Genomic DNA, 19,958 nt, shown 5'->3' with positions numbered 1-19,958 from the left:
TAAAAAATAGCATCCAAATCTCAAAATTTCTTCTTTCATGGAGACATGCCATGATAAGATGCTATCCTTGACCCAACAACTATCTGCACGTTCAGAGCACATCTTCAGCTTTCCATGCCAATGACTGAGAGTGGGCGAGGATAAAGTTTATGTGGAGTACTGCTTTGAACAGATACAAGCTTAAAGGCATAGATCAGAGGAAAGTAGAGAATTCAGTTTCATAGAATGACTTTAATGGATGTGACTTTAATCCAGCCTTATTCCATTGATAAGAGTGCCAGACCTTGTCTTCTTTTGATGTTGGATATATTGCTTTATGGTTCTCACGTCAGAAGAATGTGTAAGAGACCACTCTTATCAGCATTACAGGAGCTCACATAGGGTCCATGAACAGGACTAAGCTTTTAATCATATCTACCGGGATCTCTAGTCTCCATCCAAAAATGTTTCCTTTCCCCGATGGAATGTTATTCAAACACTGTAACAGCACACTGTGCATTTTGGATAGGTTTGGGTGCTTGTTTTAGGATTATTTTTTGGGTTTGCCCCGTGGCTCAGGCAGCTTAGCTGCATGCTGTGGTGTGTGGGATTGGATCCTGTAACTTGCAGTACTGGTTAGGCCCAGATACACCACACAGAAGGTAACATAGTAGATGATGGCAGAAAAAGACCTGCACGGTCCATCCAGTCTGCCCAACAAGATAACTCATATTTGCTGCTTTTTGTGTATACCCTACTTTGATTTGTACCTGTGCTCTTCAGGGCACAGACCGTATAAGTCTGCCCCGCACTATCCCCGCCTCCCAACCACCAGCCCCACCTCCCAACCACCGGCTCCGGCACAGGCACAGACCGTATAAGTCTGCCCAGCACTATCCTCACCTCCCCACCACCAGCCCTGCCTCCCACCACCGGCTCTGGCACAGACCGTATAAGTCTGCCCAGCACTATCCCCGCCTCCCACCACCGGCTCTGGCACAGACCGTATAAGTCTGCCCAGCACTATCCCCGCCTCCCAACCACCTGCCCCTCCTCCCAACCACCAGCTCTGGCACAGACCGTATGAGTCTGCCCAGCACTATCCTCACCTCCACACCACCAGCCCTGCCTCCCAACCACCGGCTCTGGCACAGACCGTACAAGTCTGTCCAGCACTATCCCCGCCTCCCAACCACCAGCCCTGCCTCCCACCACCGGCTCTGGCACAGACCGTATAAGTCTGCCCAGCACTATCCCCGCCTCCCAACCACCTGCCCCTCCTCCCAACCACCAGCTCTGGCACAGACCATATAAGTCTGCCCAGCACTATCCCTGCCTCCCAACCACCAGCCCCACCTCCTACCACTGGCTCTGGCACAGACCGTATAAGTCTGCCCAGCACTATCCCTGCCTCCCAACCACCAGCCCCGCCTCCCACCACTGGCTCTGGCACAGACCGTACAAGTCTGTCCAGCACTATCCCCGCCTCCCAACCACCAGCTCCACCTTCCACCACCGGCTCTGGCATAGACCATACAACTCCTGATCTTGACTAAGCTCCTGAGGATCCATTCCTTCGGCACAGGATTCCTTTATGCTTATCCCACGCATGTTTGAATTCCGTTACCGTTTACATAAGTATTGCCATACTGGGACAGACCGAAGGTCCATCAAGCTCAGCATCCTGTTTCTAGCAGCGGCCAATCCAGGCCCAGGAAAGGACGCTACCACAGTGGCCTTGCCAACCAAACAGCAGTGCTGGTGAGATGCTCCTGCATTCGGAAGGTTGGCAAAGGTTTCCCAGAACTCTGGGTTTGTATCATCTGAGGACGGGAGTTCAAAGATGGAAGAAAATGGGGAGAGGCAGAAGGATTTATTTTAGTTTATAGTTTACAATTACCTAATGCAGTTGATTTCTCTTAGGAGAAATATCTCCAAAAGGGTTACTTTAATACGTAAAAATATAGGAGGGACCCCATTCCCCCCCCCCAAAAAAAAAACCCCAAACACACCATTCGGTTATAAAATATTGCCAGACATGCCAAAGAACAATATCAACTAAAGAGAGAGCTAGAAATGTCAAGTAAGTCGTAAAACATAACACCCACAGCTACTCTGTTGCTTTGCGGGTTGATAGCTGTAATCGTAGGTTCAAAAAACTCCTTGTGAAAAAGAACATTTATCCCACGCCAACAGCTCCTTCTTCAGGTATTCCCCCATTTTATCAAAATCAGATGGGAGGCGGGACTGGTGGTTGGGAGGCGGGGATAGTGCTGGGCAGACTTATACGGTCTGTGCCAGAGCCAGTGGTGAGCAGCGGGACTGGTGGTTGGGAGGCGGGGATAGTGCTGGGCAGACTTATACGGTCTGTGCCAGAGCCGGTGGTTGGGAGGCGGGGCTGGTGGTTGGGAGGCAGGGATACTGCTGGGCAGACTTATACGGTCTGTGCCCTGAAAAGGACAGGTACAAATCAAGGTAAGGTATACACATGAGTTTATCTTGTTGGGCAGACTGGATGGACCGTGCAGGTCTTTTTCTGTCATCATCTACTATGACTATGACTATTTTAAAAAAAAACTGTTGTTAATACAGTAGAGTGACTGAAAAATAATAATTGTTTTTATAAGGAAATTTTTGGACATATGATTAGAGCTATCGACCCATAAAGCAGCAGAGTATCAGGGGTCCTTTTTTCACTTTGTTTAAGTGAAATTTCAATCTGTCTCTCCAATGATGTGTAAGTGAAGGAGTAGCCTAGTGGTTAGTGCAGTGGCCTGTGATCCTGGGGAACTGGGTTTCATTCCCACTACAGCTGCTTATGACTCCAAGCAAGTTACCTAACCTTCCATTCTCATCTGCAGACGCCTCAAACGCTTATGGTTTTATATTTAAATCTTTTTATTAACATATAAAAAGGAACAATATGCTGTGCAACTGTTGTGTATAAATTATAAATAGAAAACAATAATAACAGTGAGCAGCTATAATAACCCTCCTCACCACCACCCTCTACCTTTCCAACCCCAGCAATAGCTGATTTCTACTACCCCAAGGAATCCTAATCCACCCTGTTAAAATGTCCAGGGGTACAAAATACAACCCGTTCTGTATGCCCTAGGAGGAGAAATATGTCCTATGAAGCACTGTTATGATTCTTTAATCTGTGGGTGAATAAGTTATCAACAATCTCAGGATTCAGTCTAGCTCTCCTGTCTTCCACAGTCCTTCCTGGAATAGAAGTTGTCTTCTTAGAAGATGTGCTGGTAGCAGGATGTACAGTATTCCCCCCATGCAAATTTTGCTAGCTGTGGCCAGCACGTCTGCTTGTTTTTCCAAAAAATAAAAATATTGTCGTCTGCATCAATCAAACAAACATAAATAACAGTCCAGTTCATTAAGAGGCTTCAAAGTAGAAAGTGAAACGGGGACAAAGTTTGTCCCTGTCCTCACGGGCTCTGTCCCCATCCCCATGGGATCTGTCCCCGCCCCCATCCCCGCAGTTACTGCGGGTCCCCATCCCCATGTCATTCTCTACCCTCCATTGCCCCAGGTACAAATAAGTACCTGTATATACTATATAAACTCCCTTGAATGTAGTTGCAAAAACCATAGAAAGGCAGTATATGAAGTCCCAATTCCCTTTCCCTTATGACATCACAATATCAGAAGTGAGCCAAGTATCGGGCAATCAAGCCATTGTGACATCACTGATGAGGTTGGCTCAGGCATTGGTGGAATGAGGCATTATGACATCACAATATCAGCTGCAATGGAGGAGTTGCCTAGTGGTTAGTGCAGTGGACTTTGGTACTGGGGAACCGAGTTTAATTCCCACTGCAGCTCCTTGTGACTGTGGGCAAGTCACTTAACCCTCCATTGCCCCTGGTACAAAATAAGTACCTGAATATATGTAAACCGCTTTGAATGTAGTTGCAAAAACCACAGAAAGGCAGTATATCAAGTCCCATTCCCTTTCAAACTTCACCTACCTATCTATATGTTCTATCTTTGCTTATACCTTACGCTGTCTATTAAAATGGTAGATACTTGGAATGCCCGCCTGAGGGAGGTGGTTGAGATGAAAACAGTAACAGAATTAAAAAATGCGTGGGATAAACATAAAGGAATTCTGATCAGAAGGAATGGATCCTCAGAAGCTTAGCGGAGATTGGGTGGCAGCACCAGTGGTGGGAGGTGGGGCTAGTGGTTGGGAGGCGTGGCTAGTGCTGGGCAGACTTCTATGGTCTGTGCCCTGAAAATGGCAGATACAAATCAAGGTCAGGTATACACATAAAGTTGCACGTATGAGTTTATCTTGTTGGGCAGGCTGGATGGACCGTACAGGTCTTTCACTGCCGTCATCTACCATGTTACTATCCTGCTTATTTTCAATCGAGAAGGGCGGCCATCTTCCGACACAAATCTGGAGATGGCTGGCCTTCTCCTGAAGCCGGCCAAATTGGTATAATGGAAAGCCGATTTTGGCCAAGTTCAACTGCTTTCCGTCGCAGGGCCAGCCAAAGTTTCCGGGGGCGTCAGAGACATAGCGAAGGTGGGACAGGGGCGTGGTTAAGAGATGGCCGGCCTCGGCCAATAGTGGAAAAAAGAAGGCCGGCCCTGACGAGCAATTGGCTGACTTCACTTGGTCCCTTTTTGTTCACAACCTAGCCTCAAAAAAAGTGCCCCAACTGACCACTGTCATACCCAGCTCAATGACAGCAGTATGCAGGTCCCTGGAGCAGTTTTAGTGGGTGCAGTGCACTTCAGGAAGGTGAACCCAGGCCCATCCCACCCCTACCTATTACACTTGTGGTGGTAAATGGGAGCCCTCCAAACCCCCGCCCCCAAAACCCACTGTACCCACATGTAGGTGCCCCCCTTCATCCCTAAGGGCTATGGTAGTGGTGTACAGTTGTGGGGAGTGGGTTTTGGGGGGGCTCAGCACACAAGGTAAGGGAGCTATGTACCTGGGAGCAATTTCTGAAGTCCACTGCAGTGCCCCCTAGGGTGCCAGGTTGGTATCCTGGCATGTGAGGGGGGCCAGTGCACTACAAATGCTGGCTCCTCCCACGACCAAATGCCTTGGATTTGGCGGGGTTTGAGATGGCCGGCCTCAGTTTTCATCATCAGCGAAAACCGAGGCCGGCCATCTCAACATTTCGGTCGACTGAAATGTTGAGATTTGGCCGGCCCCGACCGTATTATCGAAACAAAAGATGGGCGCCCATCTTGTCCGATAATACAGTTGGCTCCGCCCCTTCCCTGGGGCAATACCTGGAGATGGCCGCTCTTATAGATGGGCGCCTCCGTTCGATTATGGCCCTGACGTTACTATGTATGCCGCACATATCAGACAGGCATAAAAATTAGAATTACCGCCTGGGGCATGCAGTAGCCAGTTAGTAGTTCTAATTTCACATGTGTTGTACACTTGTAGGCACCCTACACACCTTAGTAAAAGGACCCCGCTGAGAAGTCACGTAAGGCACACAAACTGTTTGTCAATGCTACCCCTGATACACATCCTGCAAAAGTGGAAAACATTCCTAGAAGACAGCCAAATTGCTTTACTGCATACAGTACATGCAGTTCTATCGTACCCAACACTCCGTGCATACACCTAGGTCTGAAGTACTAGGACAATTAGCCAGCTTTGGGGGACTGAGAACTTTTCACACTAGGACAAGATGGAGTTAAAGCGATAGACTCCATGTTAGATGCTGTGGGCCTGGCAGAACACCTGTCACTTTATGCAAGAGGGTAGAGCATTTATTTGGCTTAAGGGCAAAGCTTATTATGACTCAGGTGTAGAGATGGACTCAGCCTTACAAGGCAGTGCTGCCCAGACATAATTGACGGTTTGCAGATCCGACTATAAATGGAAGTGCAGAGAACTTGCAATCATGCAAGTCTCATCTGTTGTGGCTTTAATTAACTTCAAACCAAAGCAGAACAAAGGGTCACCTAACATTTTAGGCAGCAAAGCCATCCTTCTCTTGCTCTTTCCCTCACTATTTCCCTTTTCTTCATTGTCTCACTCTCGTTTTCCTATCTCCTTTCTCTTACTTGAGTTGTCACTAACTCCCAGTCATCTGATATGTTAGAAGATGAAATTTTAAAAAATGCAAAAAAATGAAAAGCAGAACATTTAAACTAATAAAAAAAATCAAACATTTTTATTCCGAATTTTTTTTAAAGGTCTACTAATAAGAGCCAAATCATCCAAACACTTGTAACACAAACAATTTAATGAAGTCTCCGATCTCCTGTTCTTTATTTTTTTCCAGTGAATGTGGATGCTTTCATTATACACCCACAAGTCTTGCTGCTCACCTTGGACAATTATCATAGGATTGTTTTTCTCCATACACTCTGACATGTTCCCTGCTTCACCGGCACAAGAGAAAGAAGGACGATTTAAGAAACAGGAATGAATCATGTCAGTTAACAGCTCTTCCTTGACCCATCCAGTATTCCCCTTTCTTATTGTTCTAACAGACATCGGGGGAGGGGGGGAACCCTTTTATATCAGTAAGATGGGCCAACACAGTCTTTTTCATGTAAGAACTCTGAAGGACAGCTGAATAGACCAGGGCCGCCGAAAGACTGGGCCAGGCCCAGGGCAAGGCCACCCCCGGGGCCCCGCCCCTGCCGCCTTCGCCACCCCGTCCCCACTCCACCCCACCAAGGTCGCCACCACTCCCCCCCCCAAAATCGCCGCAGCCACTGCTCCCCCCTCCACCCCCTCAAGGTCGCCACCGCCGCTCCCCCCTCCACCCCCCGAGGTCGCCACTGCTCCCCCCCTCTGTCCGCCACCGGGCCAGGCCCCCTGCATTGAAATTGCAGTCTCACCTCTGTGAAAGCAGCATTGTAGGCAGCAGAACGCCTCCCTTCGACCCTCCTTCCCTCCTTGTGTCCCGCCCTCGCAGAAGTTACGTCAGACGAGGGCGGGACACAGGGAGGGAAGGAGGACTGAAGGGAGGCGTTCTGCTGCCTGCAGTGCTGCTTTCACGGAGGTGAGACTGCGATTTCAATGCAGGGGGCAGACAGTCGACGACGGAGAGCGGGTGGGACTGCGGCGCCGGGCCCCCCTTGGAGGCCCGGGGAATTTTGTCCCTCCTGCCCCCCCCCTCTCAGCAGCTATGGAATAGACCCCCAACTGTAATGGAAGGCATGAGACCCCGCCATAAGGAGAAGATGATATCCCAAAACTGTGACATAAAATAACGATGTGAATTTGTTTGAAGCAATCTAGGAAAATGTTCTAGCCTGAAAAGACAGGAATAAACAACAGGTTTCTTTTCAGTGTCATTAAATTTCAGCATTTCACCAGCTAGCCTTCAACCTATGACCGTTGGCTTGGAAAGCAGCCACCTTCCAAAAGAGACTTCTAATTCTTGAAAGACTGGTGTAGAGCCAACTCATGCCTAACTATCTCATGTTTCTTGATTGGATCTTAGCTTTCAGTAATCCTTTAGTACCTTTTTATGCTGAACGCACTTCACAGAGATATAATGACTTTAAGACTTACTTTGAGCAATCCTAGTTCTTGTCATTCTAGTCTAGTCTAGTATTCAAGCCTTAGGAGTCGCTGCTAAGGACTCTGTGACAGAATAAACAAATCAAAGTACAGGTATTAAAAAATTGACTCATTTACCTCAATAAAAAAAGCTGATAGAAAAACACTGCTATATTTGTGTCTAACTCAAAATGACAGGATTCTTTCCAGTATTAATATTCAACACTTTTTCCAAAATTTTAGGTTAGTTGGAAGGCATCCACTCTCTAAGAGGAGCTATTCTGCCGCTTGAGAGTTTACAATAGCCAACCCATCCCTAGCAGTGTCAGGAGTAATGTCAGGAAGTATTTTTTCTCAGAGAGGGTGGTGGATACATGGAATGCCCTCCCGCATGAGGTGATGGAGATGAAAACGGTAACGGAATTCAAACATGCGTGGGATAAACACAAAGGAATCCTGTTTAGAAGGAATGGATCCATGGAATCGTAGTGGAGAATGGGTGGGAACACCAGTAATTGGGAAGCAAAACTGGTGCTGGGCAGACTTCTACGGTCTGTGCCCTGAGAAAGGCACGGACAAATCAAACTCGGGTATACATATAAAGTATCACATACCATGTAAAATGAGTTAATCTTGTTGGGCAGGCTGGATGGACCATACAGATCTTTATGTGCTGTCATTTACTATGTTACTATGATAATCTTGGGCCAGCAGGAACCAGCTCAGGGCAGGCTTGAACATTTCTGCCCCATTGCTAAGGTCGTTTCCTGTTGCTTTAGTATTGTTCTTGTCCAGTTGTGAACAAACAAAAAAATTTTACTGTTGGGGGAAGTAGACCAACTCAGAGAGGAAGGGTTATCAGAAGCTCAATGCCAATTTGTCCTGTTAGCGGTACTCTTGGTTAAAAAATGCATATTACAAACATGGGTTGATACATCTTCACCGTCGATAGCTGGGTGGCATGGTCTAATGGGGGAGATGGCGGAATGGGTATAGCTGCAGTACTCAATTACTGCTACTAGGAGCAGGGGGGAATACAGGGAGCTTTGGATGTCATATAACGTGTTGGGTTTTTGAGAGGGTGGAGTCAACATGAGGCCTTGGGGGTGGAGTTGTGGAGATAAGGGAATGGGGGGAGGGAAGGGACGGGGAGAAAATGGGAAACGTTGGACGAAAGAGACCTAGAGGTTTAATGGTTGTTGAGAAATGTTGGGAATTGCAATGGTGGGGAGCGAGGTGGGAGGGATGGTACACGGGAAATTGTCTTATTAGATTCTAGTGTAAGTATTATTACCATCCCATGTACAGTTCATGATGAAGTGCATTTATTTGTATTGGTTTTTTGTTCCGACACCAATAAAGATATTTTTTTTTAAATGAAAATTTATAAAAACTAAATGAAAAAGCATACAAATATAGGAATTGAACAAAATTAATTATTTTTGCCTGCGCATCCTTAAAAAAAACCAAAAAAGCAGTTGCTGTAGTTAAGCCGGAAAAATGTCGTCCGTACAATTGGTTTTACCTTCTTTTATAACTTCACAATCACTCCCCACATGCACAGAACCAGGCCCTACTCACTGCCAGATAGGGCTTTGGTGTGTGGGGATCAAAGGGTCAACGGCATAATTTTGAATTTGTGCTGCTGCCCACAGGAGCGTTGACTAGGAACCACTTACAGATTAGAGAAGTGAGGGGACCTGCAAGTCTCAGTTTGGAGACCACCATTAATGTGGGCCACCAGAAATAAAATTAACGACACCTCTTAAGTGGTACAAAATGTTCCTGTCTTAAACCATCTACATTCATTTTTTTATGGGCCCCTTTTACCAAGCTGTGGCTAAAGGGGGCCTGCTCTAGCGTCAGTGCGTGTTTTTGACGCACGCCGAGGCCCCCTTTTACCGCAGCAGGTAACAGGTAGGTCTTTCTTTTCAGCAGGAAATGGCCATGTGGCAAGTAAAGCACTTGCCGTGCTGCCATTTCAGGGGGGGAACCCTTGCCGCCACCCATTCAGGTGGCGGTAAGGGCTCCCCTGCTAGCCTGGTGGTAACCGGGCAGTAATTATCGCTGGGTACACACTGGCGCTACAAAAATAAATATATTTTTGTAGCACCGGATTTGACGCCCCACTGAAGCCTATGCAGGAAGAAGTAGCCACACAATAACATGGCCTGTGCATGTATTCGGGTTAGAGACTCCGTATCAAATTTCTGTGCTGCAGTCTGAAAATCTAGACATCACTGACTCCAAAGGCTTGATTAGCCTGAGCCAATTGAACAGGGAAAGAGGAAGGGGGCAGACACAAAGGTAGGGGGCAGGGCTGGCCCGAGGGAATATGACAACCTAGGCAAACCTTCAGCTATTCCACTTGACCTCCCCATCCCGTTCCCAGGGCAGTTCAAGACTCCACAGCACCCTTGTGTCCAGCATCTCTCTCCTTCCCTATTTCCCTCTTCTGTGGTGTCCAGCGTATCTCCCCTTCTCTCCCCTTTCCCTGGTTTCCAGTTATCTCCCCTTCCCTCCCCTCCTCCCAACCCTGAGGTGTTCAGCAGCTTGCCATTCCTTCCTTACCCCCTCCAGGGAGGCATTGATACAGCAGTCAGCATGCCTATGGAACACATCACGGTCAGTACGAGGCCTTGAGCATTCGCGCATTCTCTGGCCCTTCTGAAACAGGCTACGATGCCTTTCGTAGGCACACTGAGTGCCACTTCGATGCTGCCCCCCCCTCCCCCAATTGTGCCACCCTAGGGGAATGCCAGATCCACCTAGTGGTCAGATAAATGTTTGGGGGTGGCTAGAGATGATGGGTAGAGAATGGCGTGGGCATGACAGAGACAAAGAAAGTACTACAGCGTAGGAAGCAGTGGCGTAGCCACAGGTGGGCTTGGGTGGGCCAGGGCCCACCCATTTATGGCTCAGGCCCACCCAACAGTAGAACATGTTTAGTGGTAACTGGTGGGAATCCCGAGCTCCGCCAGCTGAAGATTTCCCACTGATGGTAACGAAAGTGCTACTCTCCTACAACACCAGCACCTATGCATGCTCAGTTTTCAGTGCATGCCTGCTGCCAAGGTGGAAAGAAGCATCTTCCCACCAGCTGAGATAATTTTTTTTTTGGGGGGGGGGGAGAGAACACTTGGTGCCCACCCAATTCTTGCCTAGGCCCACCCAAAATCTGTTGTTTGTCTACGCCCCTGGTAGGAAGATGTAGCACAACTTGCAAAGAAGAAGACAGAGAGAAGTCTGGAAGCAGCAGGTGAGTGGGGCGAAAGCGGGAGATGATGCGTAATAGGGGGCGACTGCTGCCTGCCAGTAAGATCAACAATGATGCAAGAGGGAGGTTCACATGCAAGTCTCCCTACCCCCGCCAACTCATTCTCCCATCTTTGTATCTCTGTGGATAACACTATCGTTCTTCCAAGCCCCTCAGTGTACAACCTTGGAGTCATTTTTCCATCCTTTCTTCCCCATTTCCTCACACATCCAAAACAGAGAGTTGCATGGGAACAGAAATCTAATCCATCCCTGCCGGAATCTAACCTGTCCCCACTCATCCTTACAGGAATCTAACCCAACCTCGCCTGTCCCCATCCTCGCCCCACCCCTAGCCCGCCCAGACCCACCCCTGCCACACCGGATCAAACCTCGCCGCACAGTCAGAGTCCCGCCCTTCCGGAAATAGGAAATGAGGGCGGGACCAGAGCTGAGAGAGAAGGGAAGGCTGAAGCGCGCCTTTCACTGCTGCCGCCGGGACCTGAGGTAAGAAAGATGAGTTTTAAATTCTGGGCGGCAGGAAGGCGAGGAGTGGAGGACTGTTGACGCCGAGGGCGGGTAGGTCGGGCTGGCTGGGAACTTCCGGCAGGTTAAAATATTGGGGGTGCTCGAGCACCCACAGAGTCGGCACCTATGCAAGTACCCCTGGATCTAATTTAGCTAGTGTGGTCAGCAATTTTTTTAAATCACAAAATTTGACCCTTCCTTTTTGAACACATTACAAAAACTTTAATTTGCTCTTTCGTCATCTCTGCTCCTCAAAGATCTTCCACTGAGCCATCTCTCTGCACTTCAGTTTATCCAACTTAATCTTCCTCTAGTGATGTTATGACTAACCCCTGCTCTCAAGTCACTACATGGGCTCCCTAAACACATCCACCCACAGTTCAAGCCGTTCTCCGTTATCACTGCATTCACTCTGCAGTTCCTCCTTATCTCTTCTCTCTTATCTCATCCTATGCCAGTTCTTTCTTAACTCTGTTCAGTGGGCAGGCCACTGTTATGTCTGGCCTTGTCCTCCTTCGCCAGCTCCTGACTTGCTGCTTTCCATTTTGCCTGGAAGAGTTTTCCTCAGTCAGTAGGTCAAGCTTTCTCCCTGGCCATTTTAAAATCCCAGCCAAGCAGCCATCTTTTTAAAGGTTGCTTTTAAATTTTGGTTCTCAACATTTTTCTTGATGACATGTCAAAATAACGCATCCAGCTACAGAGGTGTACAGAGATACAAATGCAATCATAGGAGCCGACTGTGTGGGTGCTTGATCACCCTCAATATTGAGAAAATTCCTTGTATGTGTCGAGGGAGGGGTTATTTCCATTGGGCTTAGCACCCCCAATAATTACGAAACGTTGGCTCCTATGAATGCAATACCTCCACAACAAAGACCAAGAGAAAAAAAACTGTCATCAAACTTTTAACAAATTTTTAACTACCCCCCAATCCCAACCCCCACCCCTACCTTCCAACTTAATCAACACGAAAACTGTATCTGAGGATTTGAAGGTGACGAAACAGTGTGACAAGGCGGTGGCTGTATCTAGAAGGTTGTTGGGCTGTATAGAGAGAGGTGTGACCAGCAGAAGAAAGGGGGTGTTGATGCCTCTGTATAAGTCGTTGGTGAGGCCCCATCTAGAGTATTGTGTTCAGTTTTGGAGGCCGTATCTTGCTAAGGATGTAAAAAGAATCGAAGCGGTGCAAAGAAAAGCTACGAGAATGGTATGGGATTTGCGTAACAAGACGTATGAGGAGAGACTTGCCGACCTGAACATGTATACCCTGGAGGAAAGGAGAAACAGGGGTGATATGGTACAGACGTTCAAATATTTGAAAGGTATTAATCCGCAAACGAACCTTTTCCGGAGATACGAAGGCGGTAGAACAAGAGGACATGAAATGAGATTGAAGGGGGGCAGACTCAAGAAAAATGTCAGGAAGTATTTCTTCACGGAGAGAGTGGTGGATGCTTGGAATGCCCTCCCACAGGAGGTGGTGGAGAGGAAAACGGTAACAGAATTCAAACATGCGTGGGATAAACATAAAGGAATCCTGTTCATCAGGAAAGGATCCTCAGGAGCTTAACCGAGATTGGATAGCAGAGCCGGTAGTGGGAGGCGGGGCTGGAGGTTGGGAGGCGGGGATAGTGCGGGGCAGACTTATACGGTCTGTGCCAGAGCCAGTGGTGGGAGGCGGGACTGGAGGTTGGGAGGCAGGGATAGCGCTGGGCAGACTTATACGGTCTGTGCCAGAGCCGGTGGTGGGAGGCGGGGATAGTGCTGGGCAGACTTATACGGTCTATGCCAGAGCCGGTGGTTGGGAGGCGGGGCTAGAGCTGGGCAGACTTATACGGTCTATGCCCTGAAGAGCACAGGTACAAATCAAAGTAGGGTATACACAAAAGTAGCACAAATGAGTTGTCTTGTTGGGCAGACTGGATGGACCGTGCAGGTCTTTTTCTGCCGTCATCTACTAACGGTATACAATATAACAGTTGTTACAAAACAGGCAATATACATATTTAAACCATACAATACTAAGGGAATTAAAAACATTCACGATACAATTTGAAAGCCTGCTTTTCAATTTTAAACCTTGGTTCTTCCTGATCAAGGTCCTGTTGTTTTTTTTTTTAGAGGCAGGGATTATTCGCACTATACATACAACAATTTTACCTGCACAGAGTATTTTTTTTATTACATTTGTACCCCGTGCTTTCCCACTCATGGCAGGCTCAATGCAGCTTACATGGGGCAATGGAGGGTTAAGTGACTTGCCCAGAGTCACAAGGAGCTGCCTGTGCCTGAAGTGGGAATCAAACTCAGTTCCCCAGGACCAAAGTCCACCACCCTAACCACTAGGCCACTCCTCCACTGTTGCTACTATTTGAGATTCTACATGGAATGTTGCTATTCCACTAGCAACATTCCATGTAGAAGTCGGTCCTTGCACATCACCAATGTGGCCGCGCAGGCTTCTACATGGAATGTTGCTAGTGGAATAGCAACATTCCATATAGAAACTCCAATAGTATCTATTTTATTTTTGTTACATTTGTACCCTGCGCTTTCCCACTCATGGGCAGGCTCAATGCGGCTTACATGGGGCAATGGAGGGTTAAGAGTCACAAGGAGCTGCCTGTGCCTGAAGTGGGAATCGAGCTCAGTTCCTCAGTTCCCCAGGACCAAAGTCCACCACCCTAACCACTAGGCCACTCCTCCACTGTTGCTACTATTTGAGATTCTACATGGAATATTGCTATTCCACTAGCAACATTCCATGTAGAAGTCGGCCCTTGCAGATCACCAATGTGGCCGCACAGGCTTCTGCTTCTGTGAGTCTGACGTCCTGCATGTACGTGCAGGACGTCAGACTCACAGAAACAGAAGCCTGCGCGGCCTTCTACATGGAATGTTGCTAGTGGAATAGCAACATTCCATGTAGAATCTCCAATAGTAGCAACATTCCATGTAGAATCTCCAATAGTATCTATTTTATTTTTGTTACATTTGTGGCTCAATGCGGCTTACATGGGGCAATGGAGGGTTAAGTGACTTGCCCAGAGTCACAAGGAGCAGCTGCCTGTGCCTGAAGTGGGAATCGAACTCAGTTCCCCAGGACCAAAGTCCACACCCTGACCACAAGGCCACTCCTCCACTGCTGCTACTATTTGAGATTCTACATGGAATGTTGCTATTCCACTAGAAGTCGCCCTTGCAGATCACCAATGTGGCCACGCAGGCTTCTGCTTCTGTGAGTCTGACGTCCTGCACAGCCTTCTACATGGAATGTTGCTAGTGGAATAGCAACATTCCATGTAGAATCTCCAATAGTAGCAGCATTCCATGTAGAATCTCCAATAGTATCTATTTTATTTTTGTTACATTTGTACCCTGCACTTTCCCACTCATGGCAGGCTCAATGCGGCTTACATGGGGCAATGGAGGGTTAAGTGACTTGCCCAGAGTCACAAGGAGCTACCTGTGCCTGAAGTGGGAATCAAACTCAGTTCCCCAGGACCAAAGTCCACACCCTAACCACTAGGCCACTCCTCCACTACATAAGTACATAAGGGTTGCCATACTGGGACAGACCGAAGGTCCATCAAACCCAGCATCCTGTTTCCAACAGTGGCCAATCCAGGTCACAAGTACCCGGCAAGATCCCAAAACAGTACAATCCATTTTATGCTGCTTATCCTAGAAATAAGCAGTGGATTTTCCCAAGTCCATTTTAATAATGGTTTATGGCAAGAGCGTAGCCAGACCTCGACAGGAAGGGGGGCTAGAGCCCAAGGTGGGGGGCATATTTTGGCCCGCCTCACCGCTGCTGCCCTCCCACCACCACCACTTCTGCCCCCCATCTGCCCGCCACCGCTCCCTCCCGCCGCCGGCGGAAGGTACCTTGGCGGGGGTCCCCAACCCCTGATATCTAAAGTGTTTGTCCCACACTGGTCTCACATTGCCTGGTGCCTGAAAACAGGACAGGGCGCCAGGCAATGTGAGACCAGCGTGGGACAACTGCCTTAACCGGTGGGGGTTGGGGACCCCCGCCAGCCAAACTGGCTGCTTATTTCCGATCTGACAAAGTCACCATTGACCGAAACCTCACTCTTGATACCCATGTGAAAAACATGACGAAAAAGATGTTCTACACCATGTGGAAACTAAAAAGAGTAAAACCTTTCTTCTCGAGATACATCTTCCGTACCCTGGTTCAATCAATGGTAATAAGTCATCTGGACTACTGCAATGCACTGTACGCCGGGTGCAAAGAACAGACAATCAAAAAACTCCAAACTGCCCAGAATACGGCCGCCAGACTCATATTTGGAAAAACTAAATATGAAAGCGCAAAACCCCTAAGAGAGAAACTTCATTGGCTCCCACTTAAGGAACGCATTGCGTTCAAGATCTGCACGATTGTACACAAAATCATTCATGCAGACGCCCCAATCTACATGCTAAACCTCGTGGACCTGCCTCCCAGAAACGCCACGAGATCATCCTGAAAATTTCTCAACCTGCACTTCCCCAGCTGTAAAGGACTAAAATACAAGCTGATGCATACCACTACCTTCTCTTACATGAGCACGCAGTTATGGAATGCATACAAACCTCAAAGCAATCAATGAAACAACTATCTTTCGAAAATCTCTGAAAACATTCCTCTTCAACAAGGCCTACAATGGGAACCTATAACCTCACTAAGTCACCACACCAACCATGTACGCCCACCTTTTATAACTACCCTAATCACTCTCTCCCGTCTCCCTTTTCCCTTCCTTGATCGCTACACATTACTAACTGTATTTGATATCCTGATATGACAATGTTATTAAATCTATGTAAGCCACATTGAGCCTGCAAATAGGTGGGGGAATGTGGGATACAAATGCAATAAATAAATATAAAATAAATAAAGGGCAACCTTCGAAAGCTAATCAAGAAACATATTGTTATTTCCAATAAAAAAAAGGTATCATCTTATTTTCTTTTCCATGTTTTATTTTGTTTTATTTCTATTGATTACCTTTAAAAGTGGACTAACACGGCTACCGCACCATTTACGCTGATGATCTTACAATTTGAAGTGGAGGAGTGGCCTAATGGTCTTGACATCCACAGGTGGCCTGTTCAAATCCTACTGATCTCGTGACCTTGAGCAAGTCACTTAACCCTCCATTGCCTCAGGTACAAACTTAGATTGTGAGCCCTCCAGGGACAGAGAAATATCCAGTGAACCTGAATGTAACTCACCTTGAGCTACTACTGAAAAAGGTGTGAGCAAAATCTAAATAAATATATGGAATGTTGCTACTATTGAAGATTCTATATGGAATGTTGCTAGTGGAGGAGCAGCTTAGTGGTTAGAGCACGGGTCTTGCAATCCAGAGGTGGCCAGTTCAAATCCCACCGCTGCTCCTTGTGATCTTGTGCAAGTCACTTAACCCTCCATTGCCTCAGGTACAAACTTAGATTGTGAGCCCTCCAGGGACAGAGAAATATCCAGTGAACCTGAATGTAACTCACCTTGAGCTACTACTGAAAAAGGTGTGAGCAAAATCTAAATAAATGCTAGATCTATTGGAAATATTGTTGAGGATGTGGAGAAAAGTAGTCAGGCAGTCAAACAACGGATATGTACTTAATCATCTGAAATGAAACAAAGAGAAAATTAAATATTTGGTATTAGGAACAATACATAATATCAACCTTAGTCCTCAATTAATAGTGGAGAATCAGACATTTAAACTGGAAAATTATTTGAAAATTGGGGGGGGGGGTTTGCGCTAGATAGATTTTTGACTTTTGATTTACATATTAAGAATATTATTGGAAAGGTATTTGGGCTATTGAGAAAATTAAGACGGGTGAAGAATTGTTTTCAATAAGCAAGTTTTAGAATTTAGTACAATCTTTCATTTTACCACAGATAAACTCTTGTAAACAGATAAACGGTCTGTACCAGAGCCAATGATGGGAGGCGGGTCTGGTGGTTGGGAGGCAGGGAATACTGCTGGGCAGATTATACGGTCTGAGATGGAGATGGGAGGCGGGACCGGTGGTTGGGAGGCGGGGAATACCGCTGGGCAGACTTATACGGTCTGTGCCCTGAAATAAAATAAAACAGGTACAAATCAAGGTAAGGTACAAATCAAGGGCAGACTTATACGGTCTGTGATGGAGATGGGAGGTGGGACTGGTGGTTGGGAGGCGGGGAATACTGCTGGGCAGACTTATACGGTATGTGCCCTGAAAAAGACAGGTACAAATCAAGGTAAGGTATACACATATGAGTTTATCTTGTTGGGCAGACTAGATGGACCGTGCGGGTCTTTTTCTGCCGTCATCGTCATCTACTATGTAATCTGATATATATAGGCTGCATTATTACTGTTCGAAGTAAACTCCAAACTCTGCAGAACACGGCAACCAGATTGAGTTTTTTGCTGCTATTTGTTAAACTGCATTGGCTTCCTTTGTTTCTCTTATGATACGTGGTGATACTCCAGCATATATGGAGAAGCTGATTTTATTACTGGATCGCAATACATTGAAAACAGTAAGACACTTTTTAGAGTTACCATAACCTAGTCCAAAAGGTATTGTGTATAAATCTTCGTTTTCAGCCACCTTCCAATACCAAGCTGCTAAATGGTAGAATCAATTAACAGTCAAAATTGGGATGATGTTCTCAAAATACATATTAAGATTAAAAATTGATTATTTTAAATGTAAATACATTTGTTGCTTCTGGGAATGCACAGTTTATCAAACATATAAATGGCAAGTGACCGACTCACCTGCAAATGCGCAGTAGAGACTTCCCTCTCAAGACGTGATGAGGTCAGAGGGCGGAACAGAGAGGGAAATGGAGTCGGACTGTCGGACGCTGCCGCTGGAGCCTGGAAACGAACATCGCGCGCACCAACCTCCACCCTCCCCCCCATCCCCGCCACCGCTCCCGCCCCCCTCCGTATCGGGCCCCCCGCACTGACCTGACAGCGCCTCTCACCTCCGCTGTCAGGTCAGTGCAGAGAGCCCGGCACGGAGGGGGGAGGGAGTGGTGGCGAGGAGGGTAGCTGGAAATCTCGCCCGTTTTAACGGGCTTAACGGCTAGTTTCCTATAAACCACTTAGAACTGTATTTGGGGAAATTGCAGGATAGAAGAAATTGAACTGAATTAAATATGAAAGCAGGAATGAACCACTGCAGTAGGTCACAATGGTACTTTCCTGTAATCTATACTGCATAGCATGATCTTTGTATTAGGATCCCTCCCCCCCCCCCCCCCCGAATTCAGTTAAGAACCCAATACTACTACTACTTAACATTTCTAGAGCGCTACTAGGGTTACGCAGCGCTGTACAAGTTAACAAAGAAGGACGGTCCCTGCTCAAAGGAGCTTACAATCTAACGAACGAAATGTCAAGTTGGGGCAGTCTAGATTTCCTGAGTAGAGGTGTAGTGGTGCAGGGAAGGGGCCTGGCCTATGGGCTCAGGGAGTCCGTTCTACGCGTGGGGTGAGGCGAGGCAGAAAGGGCGGAGCCTGGAGTTGGCGGTGGTGGAGAAGGGTACTGAAAGGAGGGATTTTTCCTGAGAGCGGAGGTTACGGGTAGGAACGTAAGGGGAGATGAGGGTAGAGAGATAAGGAGGGGCTGCAGATCGAGTGCCTTTGTAGGTTAGAAGCAGAAGCTTGAACTGAATGCGGTACCGGATCGGAAGCCAATGAAGTGACTTGAGGAGAGGGGTGATATGAGTGTATCGGTCCAGGTGGAAGACGTGCAGCAGAGTTCTGAACGGACTGGAGGGTCTTATATATCATTATACCACCTCCCCCTACCACTCTTTCCCCTATCAGATACTGCTTCCCTGGGTTTCTGTACCTCAAATGTATAACTCGTCTTCTCTGCATTGTATCTTAACTGCTAATTACATAACCACCCCTTAAGTTTCCTGAGGTCATCCCTCCCGTTTTCTGTTCCTTGTTGAATCTGTTCCAGATCTTAAGGAAGATCTGTCTTTTTTGCTACCAACAACCACTCTGCAATACCACTCAATCCATGAGAAGGCACCCATTCCTGAGGCATCCCACGCAACCATCCATCATGGCTTGGAGCAAACTCTGCTAACGACTACCTTTTCTTGTCTTATCACTAAAACACTTTTCTACTTCAATCAACAGACTTATTGGATTATTTTGTCAAGTTTCAGATCCTTTGCCAGTAGTCCCAAGGACGAGTTGCAACTGGTCTCTTGTATTACTCATATGCTATAACTACAGTCGTAAAAGCCTTGTGCAATCAAATATAACACCCAAGATATCTTGATTTTCAGAAGCATGTTCCGTGCTTGTCCGTGAGTCTGCAGTCAGCCAACTGCAGAGGCATTGCCATGCCTTTATTATATTTTATTTTATTGCATTTGTATCCCACATTTTCCCACCTATTTGCGGGCTCAGTGTGGCTTACAATACATTGTAAATAATGGAAATACGATTTGTTACAATTCAGTTATGGATTACATTGTGAGAATTTAAGCGAAAGCAGACTCAAGGTATCGTTAGGGAATAGGACAAGGAAAAGAACAATGGACAGAGACAAAGGGAAATTGATAGGATAATAGAACCTTAGCAAATGAACATTCGATATAACATTTTTTGTGAGTGAAGGTTTAAGTGTGATAAAAT

Source organism: Microcaecilia unicolor, chromosome 2, assembly GCF_901765095.1.
Source record: "Microcaecilia unicolor chromosome 2, aMicUni1.1, whole genome shotgun sequence".
Lineage (NCBI taxonomy): Eukaryota > Metazoa > Chordata > Amphibia > Gymnophiona > Siphonopidae > Microcaecilia > Microcaecilia unicolor.
This window is presented reverse-complemented; position numbering follows the sequence as displayed.